This window comes from Macaca thibetana, chromosome 3 (assembly GCF_024542745.1).
Source record: "Macaca thibetana thibetana isolate TM-01 chromosome 3, ASM2454274v1, whole genome shotgun sequence".
Lineage (NCBI taxonomy): Eukaryota > Metazoa > Chordata > Mammalia > Primates > Cercopithecidae > Macaca > Macaca thibetana.
The window spans coordinates 96,321,131-96,337,629 of record NC_065580.1 but is presented as its reverse complement, the minus strand read 5'-3'; the positions used below and the strand labels follow the sequence as shown (position 1 = coordinate 96,337,629).

At 41.9% G+C, this 16,499-nt stretch overlaps 1 long non-coding RNA gene across 2 annotated transcripts; it reads left to right on the top strand.

Annotated features, from left to right (window-relative positions):
* Positions 1-1,412: 1,412 nt before the first annotated feature.
* LOC126951401 (uncharacterized) lies at positions 1,413-5,948 on the top strand. 2 transcript variants are annotated; one of them, XR_007724450.1, is made up of 3 exons: positions 1,432-4,985; positions 5,176-5,331; positions 5,452-5,948. It is a non-coding gene; the product is annotated as an uncharacterized LOC126951401 (long non-coding RNA). The 2 variants fall into 2 exon arrangements; XR_007724449.1 differs by having other exon boundaries at positions 1,413-4,985; positions 5,176-5,948.
* Positions 5,949-16,499: the final 10,551 nt, after the last annotated feature.

The window sequence follows — 16,499 nt, the reverse complement described above, 5'->3', positions numbered from 1 at the left end:
TCTGTTAGATGTCCCACCAGACAGTCACTGATAAGTAAAGAACCTGGTTAAAATTATCTAAGCCTAGTTCCAGAGTCTGTTTTATAATTAAACAAAAAGGCACGTGTACGTGTGTGTTTATATGTTTCATTTTATATTCATATAAATACATAAATGTTTAGTTTTTGGCTCTGAATTCTCCACCATGCAAATCAAGAGAAGATTATACTTCATTGTGTTCAGGGTTTCATTAAGAGTTTTTCTTCCATATGGGATGAATGTCACCCATGGTATCTGAGTCACCTGCACAGCATGCTCTGTGGGGCCACACTGTGGGGTCCCCTGCAGCACCCATGGGGTTCCACACAGGGGGCAAATGCTGGCTGTGGCTGTATGCCTTCTGGAAGTCAGCTGGAACATTTACATGTTGAAATATGTGTATATATATATATAAAATCACAAATTACTTTTGTTTTTCCTTTCTGTTACAGATAGGGCATTGTATTGATTGTGTTGTCATTGTTGAAATTATGTGCTTAGGTAGATTATCTCTGAATTTCATTTCTGGGAAGAAAAAGAGGCATTACAGAATATCTGTTATAAGAAGGGGCTGGAGGGTAAGGCATAGGGACCGCTGATCTAGGGCACAGAGACAGGAAAACAGATGCGTATCGTGCTGGAGAGATGGGTTGGAAGGCCCCTGGCTGGGACTGGAAGCAGAGACCCTGAATACAAGACTAAAGCACATTTAATTTATTATTTTATTTTAGTTTTGAGACAGGATCTTGTGGTGTCACCCAGGCTGGCATATAGTGGCATGATCTCAGCTCATCAGTGACTTTCACCTCCTGGGCACAAGGGATCCTCCTATCTCAGCCTCCCTAGTAGATGGGACTATAAACACGTATTGTGACGCCTGGCTAATTTTTACCTTTTTTTTTTTTTGGTTTCACCATGTTGCCCAGGCTAGTCTCAAACTTCTCAGCTCAAGCGATCCTCCTGCCTTGGCCTCACAAAGTGCTGGGATTAAGGTGTGAGCCTCTGTGCCTAGCCAAAAGCACACTTAACTTAAAATGCTATTAGCATACCTATTAACTAGAAAGAAAAATGTCATAAGCGTTCAAATAAAAATATCTTCCAGCTTGCATCAGGAAGTGGAAAGAGTCGTGTGTTCTGAACTTGATGGTTCCTTAACTTCTACCCTGACTCTGAACCATAGTTTCCACACCTGTAAAATAACTGGGTTGGGTTCAATCTTCTCAGGTGTCTTTCTTTGCTAAAATTTTGTGAGTCATCGACAGCAGCTGTCTGATAGTAAATCTGTCTCATTTTTCTTATCATGAACTTCATAAAGTGGCATGGATTTTTTTATATTATTTTCCAGTAAAAAATTTAAACACTACTTTTAAAATAAAAATTGGGCAGAAGGTGAAACAAAACCCTGTAATTCTATAAATCTGCACTTTTGTGGAAATTTTACTCACCGTACAACTGCTAGGTAGAGTTTAATAAAGATGTATGAGTTTCAAATCCATGTCTACCAATCATTAGTTGCATGACCTTGCTTAACTTCTTATCTCAAAATGGGAAAAATAATTATCCCTACCTCTAGTACTATGAGATTTAAATGAGATAATGCTTCCAAAACACTTAAAACCTACCATGCCATTCAGTTTTGCAAGATGAAAAAGTTTTAGAGATCGAATGTGTAACAATGGGAATATACTTAGCACTAGTCAACTGTACACTTAAAAATGCTTAAGATGGTACATTTTATGCTATTTGTGTTTTACTACAATTAAAACAAACGAATTGACCAGTCATGGTGGCTCATGCCTGAAATCTCAGCACTTTGGGAGGCCAAGGCAGGAGGATCGCTTGAACCCAGGAGTCGAATGCCAGTCTGGGCAACATAGTGAGACCTCATCTCTACAAAAAACTTAAAAGTTAGCTGGGTATGGTGGTGCTTGCCTGTGGTCCTAGCTACTTGGGAAGCTGAGTTAGGAGGATCGCTGAAGCCTGGGAGGCCAAGGCTGCAGTGAGCTGTTATGATGACACTGCACTCCAGGCTGGGTGACAGAGTGAGACCCTATCTCAAAAATAAATAAATAAAATAAATTTAAAAATGGGATTGCAAAATTTATATACAAATATATGTACTAAGTGCTTAATAAATATACTGCACCTATGATTTTAATACTTATTTTTGTTTTCTGGTGGGCTCTCATGCCGCCCATACATTCCACAGACAAGGGCCAAGTCCTGGGCTAGGCTGTGGAAGTCCAGAGAAGAACATCATTGCTGACCTCAAGAAGCTAAGGCTCTGCAAGGGGAGACAGGGGAGTAAACAGCTGCCATGGAAGGTGCCAAGTGCTATGGCAGGCATGTGACCGGCAGGATATGAGGATTCACCTTCAACTCTGTGTGCTTGTTGTGGGGAGAGCCCAACGTGAAGGGTAAAGAAAAAGCGGGGAAACTGCCAGAAGAGGCTTCCTACAGTGCCTGGGGCCTGAGCTCAGGCGTGGAGGACACAGTGGAGCTGGCCAGGCTGAGATGGCACAATCTGGATTCTCTGACTTGATGACTGGGGAATGCTGGTTCCACATCTGCACTGAGATACTTACGATAAGGGTAAACAAAAATCCCCTAAACAGGGCATGAGATGGTACCAGGAGTGAAAAGGCACCACCCTGTTTGCCCAAGAAAGACCAAACCCCAATAATTGGGAAACACCACCATTCCTTCCCCTAAAGCCAAGGCTCCTCCATGCGAAGGGGAGGATGGTAAGGCCCCCTGTGTGTGCTACACATGGTCCTGGCAGAGAGTGCTGTGTCCATCCCTCGCCCTTCCCCGGGGCCCGGCCTTCACACTGTCCGGGTTCTGTTTAGCAGGGCAGCCCCATCTACTTGCAGCTCACCAGTCAAACGCAGCAGCACAGACCAGTTCCCCTCCACCTGCCTGCCACCCACACCGACAGGAGATGAGATGGGAAATAATGGGCCTTCCTCTCGCCTCCCACATGAGCATTTGAGTTAATTCGTATCTGGGCCTCATGACTCAACATATTATTTTGTGCATTTGCTTTATCACAGACTAGTGGTTCTAATAAAATTAGTACTCTTCCACATTATTGGTTCAAAATTAGAATTATATGCACAAAATAGATACAATCTCACCCAGTCTTCTAGGGCTAAGCCATGGAACTGACTGCAAAATTTCTTCTTTTTTTTTTCACCTCTGTAGTTTCATTTTCAGGTTGTTTTCAGCCCTTAAAAGAACAAGACCTATTTCAACTGGATTTTCCTACAGTTCTTAGGTAAGGTGAGCATCTAATTCAGTACCCAAACTGGGACACTCATGAAAGTGAAAGGCAGGCTATTAATAGTTAAGCAAGGACAATAGCATATGCCAGAGCTGCCACAGGCAAACTGTGACAGGTGGTCACCCTATTTTTAGGGGCAGGCTGACCCTCTTCAATAGTCATGAATTAGTCTTACTAAGCAATGCTACTTTTTCTGATGGCTTTAAAAAAAAAACATTAATTTGGGGCAATCATCTCAACAAATTTGAGAAATTAAAAGGAGAAGCAAAGATATATTTACATCCAGATATATGTGATTGCTTGGGACTTCCTTTGACACGAAACTTGCAAAGTATAAGGGGAAATCTGGGCTGGCATTTCTCTATGCTTGTGACCTGGACCAAAATATGAAAATGTACTTATTTTAACCCAAGGCACTGGAAACGTTGTACAAGTAGCACTAGAATCTCTCTTCATTCCACAAAAGTCAGATTTGAGCAAATGGAAAGTTCACCCTTTGGCTTGAAGACGGAATGTACATCAGTAAATATGAGACTGTTTTTCTAGGAAATAACGCTTATTTAGAAACATCCAGGTGTTATCCAGAGAGCCTGACCTTGACTCCAGGTTGATTCAGGTGAAACTGGCTGTCTAGTATTCCTGCCTTCAACTCTGCCACCTGCCATCCATTCCGCACTCTCCTCTAGCCAAGGAATAATTTTCCATATGAAAGCATGAGATATTTTGCTTTCCGTTTTGCTGGTGATCCTGAAACACGTGAACCTGAGGCAAAAAAAAGTAAAGTGCTGTACCTTTGGTCCTTAAAGCAGCAGTGATTTCTCCAAATGGGAGGGCTGCATCTAAAAGCATGCCACAGTCTCCCCACTACCATGGCACAGGTTTGCGTGAAGACCCACTGTGATAATATACAGGATGGGCTAGACTTTGCTAACTGTAAAACACCACAACAATGTGAGTTATTTTTCTTGTTTGAGTGTTTCCTGGATGGAGTTGAAATATTTTGACAATCACAGATTGAACTGTAGATATCTCGCCCCGTGGATGATGAATTGTGTTTTAACAAGGCGATGCTCCACTGAGTTGTAGGTTACATATTTCTCTGTCAGAAGCAGCCCACACTGAGCAAGGTAGACAGTGGTCTCGAGTTAGGACATGTGTGGAGTCCCGGTGAGCTCTAGAGAATAAATGACTGCTAAGAAGGAAGAAAACGAGATGGTGGGAAGGAAAAAAAGAAGGAGGGAGAGAGTGGTGGGGGAAGAAGGGAGGTACAGGGAGGGAGGGGAAAAAGAAAGGAAGAAAAAGGAAAAAAAAGAAAAAGAAATGAAAGGTTCGGCAAGAACTCATGATGGTTTCAACAGCACAATTTGCAATTCATCCTAAGGGAGCTGGGGTACACACCCGCCCATGACCATCCAAGGGAAAATCTCACTAGAATGAGGTCATCTTTCCCCTCCAAACAACCAAGACAGAAAATGGCAGGTGAATTGGAATTGCACTCCCACCTTGCAATGTGTGGATGAGATTTGATTTCTCTCCATCAGGTGTGTGGTGGACCTCGGGCACCCAAGGCTGGCATCCACACTGACGTAGACTGAAGACCCCAATAGGAAGATGGCTGAGACCTGGGAGCTGGGCGCCTCCTGCAAGGAACTGCTGATAAAAAAAAACCTTTGTCAGGGCACAGGTGATCATCTTTTATCAAAATTGTTGTCCCTCCTATCTCATAACAAGGCTGCCCGTGTTGTGTGTGCGTGCGTGTGGAGGGTGCGTGCGTGCTGCTGAGCGGGTGCATGCCTCCATGTGTGTTTGATGTCTCATCTGGTGTGATTAAGGGAGAAAAGGGGTGGGGGGACTGTTCTTTGTTTATTTTGCAGATAAATCTCATCTTTAATCCGGATGCACAGCAATGTCTTGTGCAAAGGAAAGGAAGCCCCCTACGCCACCCCCTGACATCCATATAAATCACAGGTTTTATTCCTCTGCTGTGAGGGGGCACTGCAGAATGGAGCAACGTTGCAGACTCTCATTGGGTGATGCTTCATTACTTGGTGGAAAATCCCCAGGGCCAAAACGTTATTTAAATGTGCTATGAAAATAAATGTGATTTATATATGTGTCGTCTGCTGAGACGTTCTTCTCTGTTGCTGCAGGTGCTGTCGTGCATCAGGATTAGCGCCTCAATTTATCGCCGGTTCAAGCTGCACACATGCTCCGTGACAGGGTGTCCTCCGCATCCCCGAAAGTTCCAGGAAGGAGACGGTGTTTGCTGAGTGGTGGGCTTTAGATATTTAGCAGTGTGGTTGGCTTTTATGGGCTGAGAATGTGTGTGTGTGTGAGCGTGTGCGTGCTCATGCATGCTGGTGTTGAGCCTGGGCCATGGTTTTGTTTGAAAGGTGCAGGGAACAGACACTTTGTACTCAGATGCATCAATTTCCAATGGCAGCAGAATGCTGTTTCTGGTTGAAAGAGAAAGAAGAAAGCGAAATCTTCATTTCAGCTTAGGACTGGGGCCCACATGTTTAGCTCAAAGTGAGTGGAAATCTCTGAAAAGCAGGTTTGGGCTAATGAATGTCAGCAGGCCTTCAATGTAAATGGGATTTGAGTAGCCGAAAGGAGTGTTGTTGCGATGTTTCCAATACCAAAGAAAGATACAGAGGGGCAAGCCTTGTCTTAAGAGGATGAGGAAGGTCCCTCCAGCTGCCCAAGTAGAGCCTTTTCCAGTGGGCTTTCAGACACTCAGAAAACATGGCTCCTACCACATGCCACGGGGCACGAGACCATTGCTCCAGACAAGTAAACCTGAGGTGGGGGGAGGTGGCAAAGCTGCAACCAGACACCACGAATGCGATATTCTACAATACAGAACATGCCACATCAGTCCTCACCACAGACTTGCCTCTGTGCCCCTCATTTTAAGGATGACAAAACTGAGGACCACAGAGGTCAGTATCTCAGAGTCTGGAACTCTTCATCCCTGGAGAATCCAGGTCTTCTGCTTCTGGAATCCTTCTTTGGGCATTCTTTAAACTGGTAGCAACTCGTGTCTTGCCAGTCTTGTCTCTGGCTCCCCTACTCTGTTTTTCTTCAAGATTAAGGGTTTAAATGATATCTAAAGTAGGACCTACCTAGAAAAAAGACCTACATACAATTACTTTCAGATTAATGTGGGGAAGCAAACAAAGGAACTTATGAATCTATTCTATTAGGCTGTTATTTTAAATAAGCAATGGTCACTCTGGAGTCCTAATGGGAAACCTTAAAAAAAACCTTTTTATTTTGAAATAATTTCAAATCCATATAAAAATTTCAAAAATAGTGCCAAGAGTTCCTGTACATTTTTCTTCAGCTTCCGTGTTTGCTTTATCATTCTGTGTGTGTGTATGTGTGTGTGTATTTCTTTTCTGAATGGCTTCGGGATACACTATACACATTCTACCCCTTTACCCCTAAATACATCAGTACACATTTCCTAAATTCATTTACACAACCACAGTACAGTTATCAAATCCAAGAAATCAACATTGCTATAGTATTATTATCTAATTTATAGACCTTGTTTGAACTTCAGTAAATGTCCTACTAATGTCCTTTCTAGCAAAAAAAAAAAAAAAAAAAAAAAAGGAGAAAAAGAAAAAGTTTGTTTTCCACTTACTTTGGGATTGTGTGAAACTCGTGTCTCATTTATGGGGACTTATGTGAGAGGGTTGAGTGTGCTAAAGTTTTAGGCTGTTAAACTAAAAACTAAACCTTACCTTAAAAATATACATATGTTATATCTATAGTATCTTCACCTTGATAATTCTTCTTTGATAATTATGATTAAATGTCCATAATAGGAAAATTCAAAACCTTTATATCTGTGAACCAAAAAATAAAACCAGATTCTGCATTCCTCGTGCATTTCAATTCGATGTAAGTCTCTTCAATATCTGCTTGGTCGGGAGCTGTGCCTTTCTACTTGCCTGCTCACAAGATTTCTGAAAGTCTTGGTGATAGCTTTGGCTCTGAATCCAGACTGAGTGAAACAAAAGTCCAAAGCGTGTTTTGGCAAAGGGTGGTGAGCAAGGGTGATTGGTCTATAAATGTGTTTCAGTGATGCTCAGTTCCTGGAGGAACGTGATGCTGGAGGCGCCCCTCGTTATAGCTGCGAGGAGGTCATTGGCTCCTGTGATCACATTGTATGTCCCAAGACCCAGGGAGAGGCAAGTCACGAAATGAGAAGACAACATTGCTGGAGGAGTTGGTGTTTTCCACCGAGGAGGATTAGTGAAACACCTTTATAATGCTGGTGTTGACAGACGGGACTAACGTGGCTTTTATAGGCTATCAACTGAGTTATATCAGACTTCTCCTGTGGGTAGCAGTTATGTTTCAGCCGACATGATTTGACTTGTAGTTTATCCAAATCGGTGTAATAATAAGCTAGGTTATAAGGGCCTTTACTTTGCCATATATGCTCAAATATAGTAAACTTGTTATAAAACCAAGCAAATAAGGGCTTCTGTTTCTCCCACTGGAGCCCACTGAGGGTGTGAGAGTAATCGACTTGTTTCCCTCCAAGACATATCCATCCAGAAGGTCTGTAAAAGCTCTTTATTCCTCATAGGGAAATAATTTTAGTCTTAGGAAGGAAACACATGGCTTTCTTCTTACAGCTTCAAGCTCCGTCTTGCCAGCTGCATTTATTTCTCTTGGCCTGGCACTAATGAAAGGAGACTTTGATGAGCTGTTTGAGTGGTCACTCCAGAGAGAGGGATGCAGAAAGTCTCGACTTTTTGGAAGGTGCTCCTTTCGAGAACGTTTCTGCCTTATCTCTAACACACATCCCAGAGAGATATCCTTGGCTTTTGATGAAAAGCTCACAGGGCCCGATTTACCTTCAGAATCGTTTTCTGTGGGTTGGGCTTCTTGGAAAAATGATCTTGGGAAGGTAAAGTAGCTTCCACCTTCGGCCGCCTTGTGTATCTCCCAGTCCCTGCTGGGCCTGGTGTACTTTAAAGAAAATTCCTGCCTTTTTTATTTAAACTTTTTTTTTTTGAGGTGTTAGCAATCTGTCTTACGTTCTCCTGCCCCTGCTGGGATTTATGATCCAGTTCGTATTTTACTACACGATCTTGGCAGGCTCCCCTCGTTGAAATTCAAACCGAAGCAACTCGATGGGGGAACAGACATAAAAATATTAATTTGGTAGATATTAAAAAAAATCACACTGGTTATAAATCAGGGGCTGTCCACTGGTTCCTTTCATCATCTAAATGGTCCTTCTAACCAGACTACAAATCTTACTGGAAAGGAGGAGGGGGTTTGGAAGGCGGGGGTCCCCTTCCTGAGGCTTTGGAGACAGCTTACATCCAACACTTCCTCAAACCTGGCTTTGTTTTCTAAAGGTAATAAAAAGTGAGTACTTCTGGTACAGGCGGGCTAATTAGCTGGCCTCACAGAACAGACTTGGGGCTTATAAGAAAGTTGGCTTGGTCTGAAAGAAGTCAGGTTGTGGAAATGTCTAAATGTTGATTTAAAATAAGGCTGGGGAGACATAAGATGTGTGCTCTGCTGTGGAGGAGGACTCATCTGCACTCACCAGCAGTGGAGCACTCAGTGATGCTCTGCAGTGGAGCACTAAAGAGGCAGGGGGCCCACTTTGTTAGGAGGTGGTGTATGGAGAAGGGATGATGCAAGGTTGAGCTGGTAAAGGCCAGGGGTAGCAGACCATGGCTTGTATGTACCCATGACCGAACCTGAGGATGGGACAGCTTGCCTATGTCTCTACTGACACCTCCCATGCCAGCCTCAGATTTTCATAGGGAGCCATAACTAGATAGAACCAGGGGAGGGAGGTCAGTTACATTCCTGTTGGGTAGAATTAAGAAAAAGTGGCAGAGAATTTCTCTTCCTGTAATGATATTTTAATGGACTCTTTCATTTCCATCTTATGGCTGATCTTTACCATTAAAAGACTCTTGATAGGTACTTTAAAATTTCATGAAAACTCCAGGAATTGGTTTTAAAAAACTGTGGATGGTTGGAAGGCTAAATACTTCTATAAAGAGATGCTAATTAAAAATAGAAAGCTGTCCTCATTATATTTTGCATATAGCCTTATATGCAAAAAAGTATGTAGCCATGATGGAAAATTCGTTAGTATTCTAGAAGTCCAAAGCTCTATTTAGCGGCAAACATTTTAATAAAGCAAATGAACCCCAAAGCCAACCCCACTAGGCCTATTGTTAAAGTGCATGATATCATGAAGCTCCAAGCACATCTACATCTTGAGATTTAAGGAGAAAGAAAATTCAGTAACTAGAAAAGGGACAACAAGTTTTCCATAAAAATCAAAGCAAGTTCTTGATTCAGAATATTAGCTTGACAGCAGGAAGAGAAAAGGTTGTAAACCAATGCTGTTTTTTTTAAAGGGAAAATATTTCTAACTAACAATTGGTTCATATTACTTATCTGCCATCTTTATAACAGCATTAAAGCAGGGATCTCATTTCTGCCTGAACAGTATAATGATGAAAATTATTTCATCTTAAACAGAGATTTTTCTACTTGGTTACCATGCAATCTAATACTGACAGTGCCTTGGACTTGAAAAATGATATTCTCATCTTCAAGAAATAGAAGGCGGAAGAAGGCACAGTTATTCTGAGCTTTACTCTAAAGCAATTATGAGCTCTTCACAACTCTCAGACAAGAATTGATTTCTATTTTTAGATTATTAAGCTGTGGGTGCAAGGAAGTCAGAATATGTGACCTAGTTTTGACCTTCTAGATTGAATTCCTCTTGAATTGATTCAATATTGAAAAGGAAAACTTTTAAAATGCATTTCTGCCTTATATTCTCCCCAAATTCTCTTTATTTATTTCCCATCTTTACCAAAACCTTCATGTTCATAAAGACAGATGAATAAGTAGAATAGTGAGGATAGTGAGTGTGGGGTATTGGAATAGAACACAAACACATCTGAATTAATGAATTAGTTGTCATGTCCTAAAGAAACTCAGAAATAAGGAAAACCTCCAAAAGATAATGATGTTATGTTTGATGCTTTTGTTGCCATCATCAGTGTGCTCTCTCTCATGCATGCAGAGGGGTCTAGCAACTCGCACTGTGGGCAGTCATATCACTAGTCATTTTGGGAAATAGTGTTTACATATACATTTATGTCCTAAACTGGATTGCCCCAGGAAGCCTAGAAGGGTCCTCTGGCTAGATTAAGGGCCCTTCCGAAGAGGCAGAAAGACCACTGCTTCCTTCTCTGACGCCTTCAAATAGCTCAGACGTGGTCAAATTGGGCCAGCTTCCAATTTTAGTACTGTCTGGAGTGTAGACTTTGGAGCCCACCAGCTTTCTCCCACCCCAACGTGGGCCATTGATGAGGCCAACACCCTCACTGTTCCTCAAGAACATGTGTTCATCCCTGCCTTCCTTCACCTGGATTATTCTATAGGATGTTCTCTACTGCTGCTCCAGCTCTCAACTCTTTCCAGAATCTTCCATGTGCTTCCCCTGACTATCCACCTCAGCTTTTGCTCATGCTGCTCTCTTTGCAATCTCTGTTGTGTTTCTGGAAGGGCCTTTCTGGTTTGGCACTCAATAATCATAAAGCACTCTCTTCAAATGTGCCCTTTTCAACCAGAGATAACCTCACTTCTTTGAGTCTCAGGTTTGCCCTTTCAAAATGATCACATATGCAGGGTTGTTGTGAAGATGAAATGGGACAGAGTACAAGGCCTGGCCCACAGCATGTGCTTAATAAACACCCCTGGCTTCTCCTTTCTTCCCAGGGGACCATGTCATGTTTCTCCTGTCTTTCTTTGAATTTAACAGGTTTGTTATTGTTGAGTGGTTAAGCAAAAATTGAGCCACTCTGCATTATTATACTTTATAATATGCAGATGATACTTTTCATTGCTTCTTAGAATGGGATGGTCAAAATGCTTGGGTAGGGACAAGCCTGGTCTGATGTGGGCTAAGAGAAGCCATGCCTGAAAGGGAAGTAATGAAAAGTTAGCGACTCATGGCAGAACACTTCACAGTCCTGAATGCCAGGGTTAGAGGAATCTTGGAGATGAGCCGATCCAAACTTCTCCTCTTCCTGGGTACCTCCATTCTCTGGGATGAGATGTGGCAGGGATCCGCCTCAGTAGTTGGAATGAAGCAATCACATACTCAGTAAGTAGAGAAATGAGATTAAGATAAGAACAAGGCCCCCCTGGAGATGTTAATGCCTCCTTCTGGCAAAAATGAGGGGACCCTGGAACAGATTAATTGGAAATACTGAGCTAATTATTAACCCTAAACAAGAGCGGTAACTCCTCCCTGTGCAACGCTGGTCCCGAAGGGGTCTTCTGGGAGAGCCAAGCTTTAGAAAGAGATATCCCTACCAGCCTGTGAAGTGGGCACACAGCCAGCCCTGTGATGACGCAAGAAAGAACCATCTCAGCTAAACAGACCTCCTGCCAAAAGCAAAGACCAGAAACTTCAACTCATATTTAACTTTTGTTGTATTTGGTTTTAAGTGAAAGCAGACTGAAGTACAATGTGTGTGCATACATAAAGCCTAGAACATTAGTACAGACAGCTGGCAAATCGTTAATTAACAGCAGTGATGATCTTCAAATAGCCCTCTGGGGAGGCCAGAAAAAGAGGAAGTTCCCTGGACCTGGTTGCAGTTTTGCCCATGACCTGAATTCATCCTCATTAAAAAGAGAAAAAAAAAAAAAAAAAAAAAAAAAAAAAAGACGGATGGAGAAAGGAGAAAAAGCCACGGAGATGCCACCTTAACACCTTCTACCCCCTTCTCTCCTCACCCAGAGAGAACAAACAGTGAACGAGCCATACCACCCCTCTGTCTGCAAGGCGTCCCCCAAACCAGACAGACGCCAAATGAGCTGTGGGCACGTGAGACTGTGCCCAGCACAGGATAATTGTGCCATAAATATAATTAAAGTCAGCAGGAGGACCATTATGGAGAAAACCAAACTTAAAAAAAAAATTAGTACTACTGAAGAAAATATCATACATTCTTTTTATTTCAGTCTAATTTTGTTTACATGATTCATACAGTTTCCAAGAGTATCCCTGGAGAACATTAGCTGGCACCACATGCATAAACATTCATATATAACATGTAAATTAGAAACAATCTCAGGATTTATATAGAAATTACAGCCACTTCTAGCAAATTAATTCAATGACAGAAAAAGGGTTACTGTCTCTCTTCAAATCAAGAGGGGGAAATATTGGGCAAAGCAGATTTATTTATTCCAGAGGCTTGTTCCTTGCCAGGAGCTGATGTCCCCTTGGCCTGGAGATTTCCATTTTTTTTATTGGATATGTATTGGTGATTGAATTTACTTTGAATACAGGAGCAGTCAATGAGGACCATAATGGGCTGTTTTAAGTTATAGCATAGCTAATACAGTCATAAAGTCAATTAGGCTAGAAGAGTTTGCAATAGGGAAATGATGGAAGAAGGCAAGTTAAAATATTCAAGATTATTGAATCTTAAAGCTACAAAGCCCCAAGAGTACAAACTTACCATTTCATAGATGAAAAAACTGAGCCCCAGAGAAGATGTAGTCCGCCCAAGAAAACAAAGAAAATGATTTATAAAGTCAAACCAGAAACTGAGTTTTCTCCTCTGTAGTTAGGTGCCCTGAACACTTCATGAAGTCCCTCATCTTCGATATTAAAATAGAATGGGCGAGTGACATTTTCTTGGAGAATTTTGTGCTGAGCTCTTTTGTTGGTGATGTTGCTACTAGGAACTGTGGCAGACTGTCAAAAGGCCCCAATTCTTCAACTTTCCTGTGTGTACTTCTCAATGTGACTTTGTAGTCCTTGAATCTGGGCTGGGCAAAGACACAAACTTGCTCTGGCCAACAGAAGGCAATGAAGTGTCAGCTGAGTCTAGACTCCAAAGAACCAAGCAAGTTCCACTGTGCTTTCCCCTGCTGGCCATGGCTCTGGGCTAACCTGCTAGAGGGATGGGAAGACTCACAGGTAGGCTTGCCAGATTTAGTAAATATTTGGGATATACTTACACTAAAAAAGTATTTATTGTTTATCTGTAATTCCAATGTAACTGGGTGTACTGCATTTTATCTGTCAACTATACACATAGAAGATCTCCTGGACACATAGTTCTGTATTAGTCAGCCAAGCCTAACCCCTAAACATATGAGTGAGCCTGGCCAAAATTAGCAGATATATCTTCCCAAACCCTGGTTGATGACAAGTGCACAAGTGAGCCCAAATGACATCATCAGAACTGGCCTGAGACTCAGTAACAAAAATCAGTATTGATGGACATATGACACTGAGGTTTGGTGGCTGTTTGTCACACAGTATTATTGTGGCAGTAGCTGACTAATACAAGCACCGTCAGTATAAAAAATGTTCTAGGAAAATAAATCAGATTGGGCTTCAGATGAGGGTGATCTAATTGTTGTGATATCTCCTATGTATTCTATACAGAAATAGCATGAAAGCAATATCTTGACATGCATTCCAATACTACAAAATCCAGCATAAACACACATTAATAGATGTATCGTGTGCGTATTTCTGCCTTTCTGGGGCCTTGCAATTGTTCTGGCATTTTGTTTTAAATGACCCAGTTTGAGGTTTTACATCTTTGTTAGAGAAGAAAATGCCAGAATGACACAATGTAGCCTTTTCAACTTCCTCTAGCCCTTTGATACATTCTCTCTGGATTAGTGTTTCTTCTACTGTTTCTTTTCTGCTTTTATATATCCCCTTTCTCACCCTTCAGGGAGATGGATGATTTAAGTGAAGGCTGGTTCTCCCTGCCCTGTAATTGTGCTTTATCTCCACTCATGGTTACATTTCCAAAGCTCAGATTCATCTATCAGAGGCCCTGAACTATGTATCTTGTTGTTGTATTATGTTGGTGCAAAAGTAATAGCAAAAACACAATTTCTTTTGCACCGAGGTTGGTGCAAAGCCAATTATATAAACCTATTATATAGGTTTATAATACTTTGTACTTTTCAAAGCACATTCACATTTATTACTTCACTGATTCCCCAAAATCTCCCCATGAGAACAATCGGGCCAGGCATTGGTATCTCCCTTTGCAGATGAGAAAACTGAGTCTCAGAGAGTTCAAATGATTTTCCCAAGGTCACACAGCCTATCTAATGGAAGAATTAAAACTAGAACTCAGATTCTTGTCTCCTAAACTGGGACTCTATCCGGTATCCTCTGCTGACTCCTTCATTCTGGGGCTTTGGCTAACTGATGTCATCGCCAGGTGTTTGATGAGTACCTGAATAATATTTCTGTCTAGGAGTGATTCGAGTGGAAACAGGGCATTCTTAAAGAGGCCATTAGAAATCCCCAGACCTCCACTAACAGGTTTTGGTGCAGATGACTGATGACTGTATAAATGCCTTCACCTTGTAACAGTCGGTCTCAGCCTCCAGAACAGAGTCCTACATTGTGGATTAATCACTCCATATCTGTTTTAAAATCATGTTATGGTCTTTTAAAGGTATGTTTTAAGATGTAATGTTCTGCACAGAGGCATGGTCCATTTAAAAGCAGTGCTGCTTGAAGGTTGCTGGTTGAGGAGAACAATTGAATGCAGGTGAAGGGAAAAGTACCAGGAAACGTCTTTTTCTCTGAATCTATAAAGCAAAGGCATAAGCCACCCACCAAAATGTTATACTTGCCTTGATTCTTGTTTTTCTTTTTAGAGATGTCATCTTGCTAGGTTGCCCAGGCTGGACTCGAACTCACGGGCTCAAGTGGTCGATCTGTTTCAGCCTCCTGAGTAGCTGGGAGTACAGGTGCATATCACCATGGCTGGCAACTTGCCTTGATTCTTTGCTTCATCTGAATTATGGAAGATTGGCGATATTATCATTGGTCTCAGTGGAACAACTATCCTGATTTGCCTCAGACTGAGAGATTTCTTAGCATGTGGGGCACTGAGTGCTAAAACTGAGTCAGTCCCAGGTAATGCTTGGTCACCCTATCCCATCCTTTGCACAGCCCTTTGAGGCAAGCTGATGAACACGCCTTTCTCCTCCACCAAGAGGCAACTCAGGTCTCCCACCCTATCCATCCTAAACAAAAGGATCCTTGTTCAGGGGAAATACATAATATGGATGTGCTGAAGTAATACAAGAAAGAATGACATGCCCTGGTCGCCCAGAACTGGTCTGTAACCAACCAGAAAAGAGGACTGGCTTGGGAATTAGCAGAAAAGCTCAATTATTAACTTTTGTGTTAACTTCTGCCAAGCGACTAATTTACTGCCACTTGGTTTTCCTGTCTGTAAAGAGGGGCAGTAACTAGAGGTCTCTAAGCTTTCTTCTCCATTATACACTCCAAAGCTTGATTGTATAGGAACCAGTACAGTGCCTCCACACTGCCCGAACTCATTGTATCCTAAAGTCCCAGGAATTGCTCACCAAGCCATCTTGGAGGCCTCTGTTTTAGCTCAGCCCAAATAACGAACCCCAGCTCAGGGTAAGACGTGGGATAGAGTCTCAGGGCTTTTGTTCAAGGGTAGACCCTTTAGTTTAGTGCTGTCTGATAACATTTTCTGCAGTGATGAAAATGCTCTGCATTTGCACTGTCCAATATGGTAGCCATTACTCACATGACTCTATTTTAAATTTTTTAAAATGAAATTTAAATTTTAGTTCCTGAGTCAGAATAATCACATTTCAAGGGCTAACTAGCTACATATAGCTAATGGCTACAATATTGGACAGTGCCAACTGAGAACACTTCCATCATTGCGAGTTGTTCTATTGAGCACCATAGTTTTAGAGGACCATTTTGAGCATTTTCTCGGTAGCTGGGGAAATATCCAGAGTAGAAAAATGAGGAGAAAGACAGGAAATGGAAGGGAAAGTGGCCGTTATCACCAATGAACTTTATCTATTGGCATGGAATTGTGGAAACAATGTAGCCAGCTTATTAGAGATGGGACATCTTAAATCTTATTATAGGCAACAATCTTCCAAAAGTCAATTAAAAGGCATGAAAATGTATCCTTCGGTGACACCAAGGTAGAAGTTCAGACATGGAAACTTCCTTTTCACAAACACCCCTAACTGGGCTAACTCTTTGTTTAACAATAGAAAGCACCAGGCCATAACATTAATCAGCTAAATGTAAATGTGGAAAATTACTTTTTTTGCAAGAATCATGATA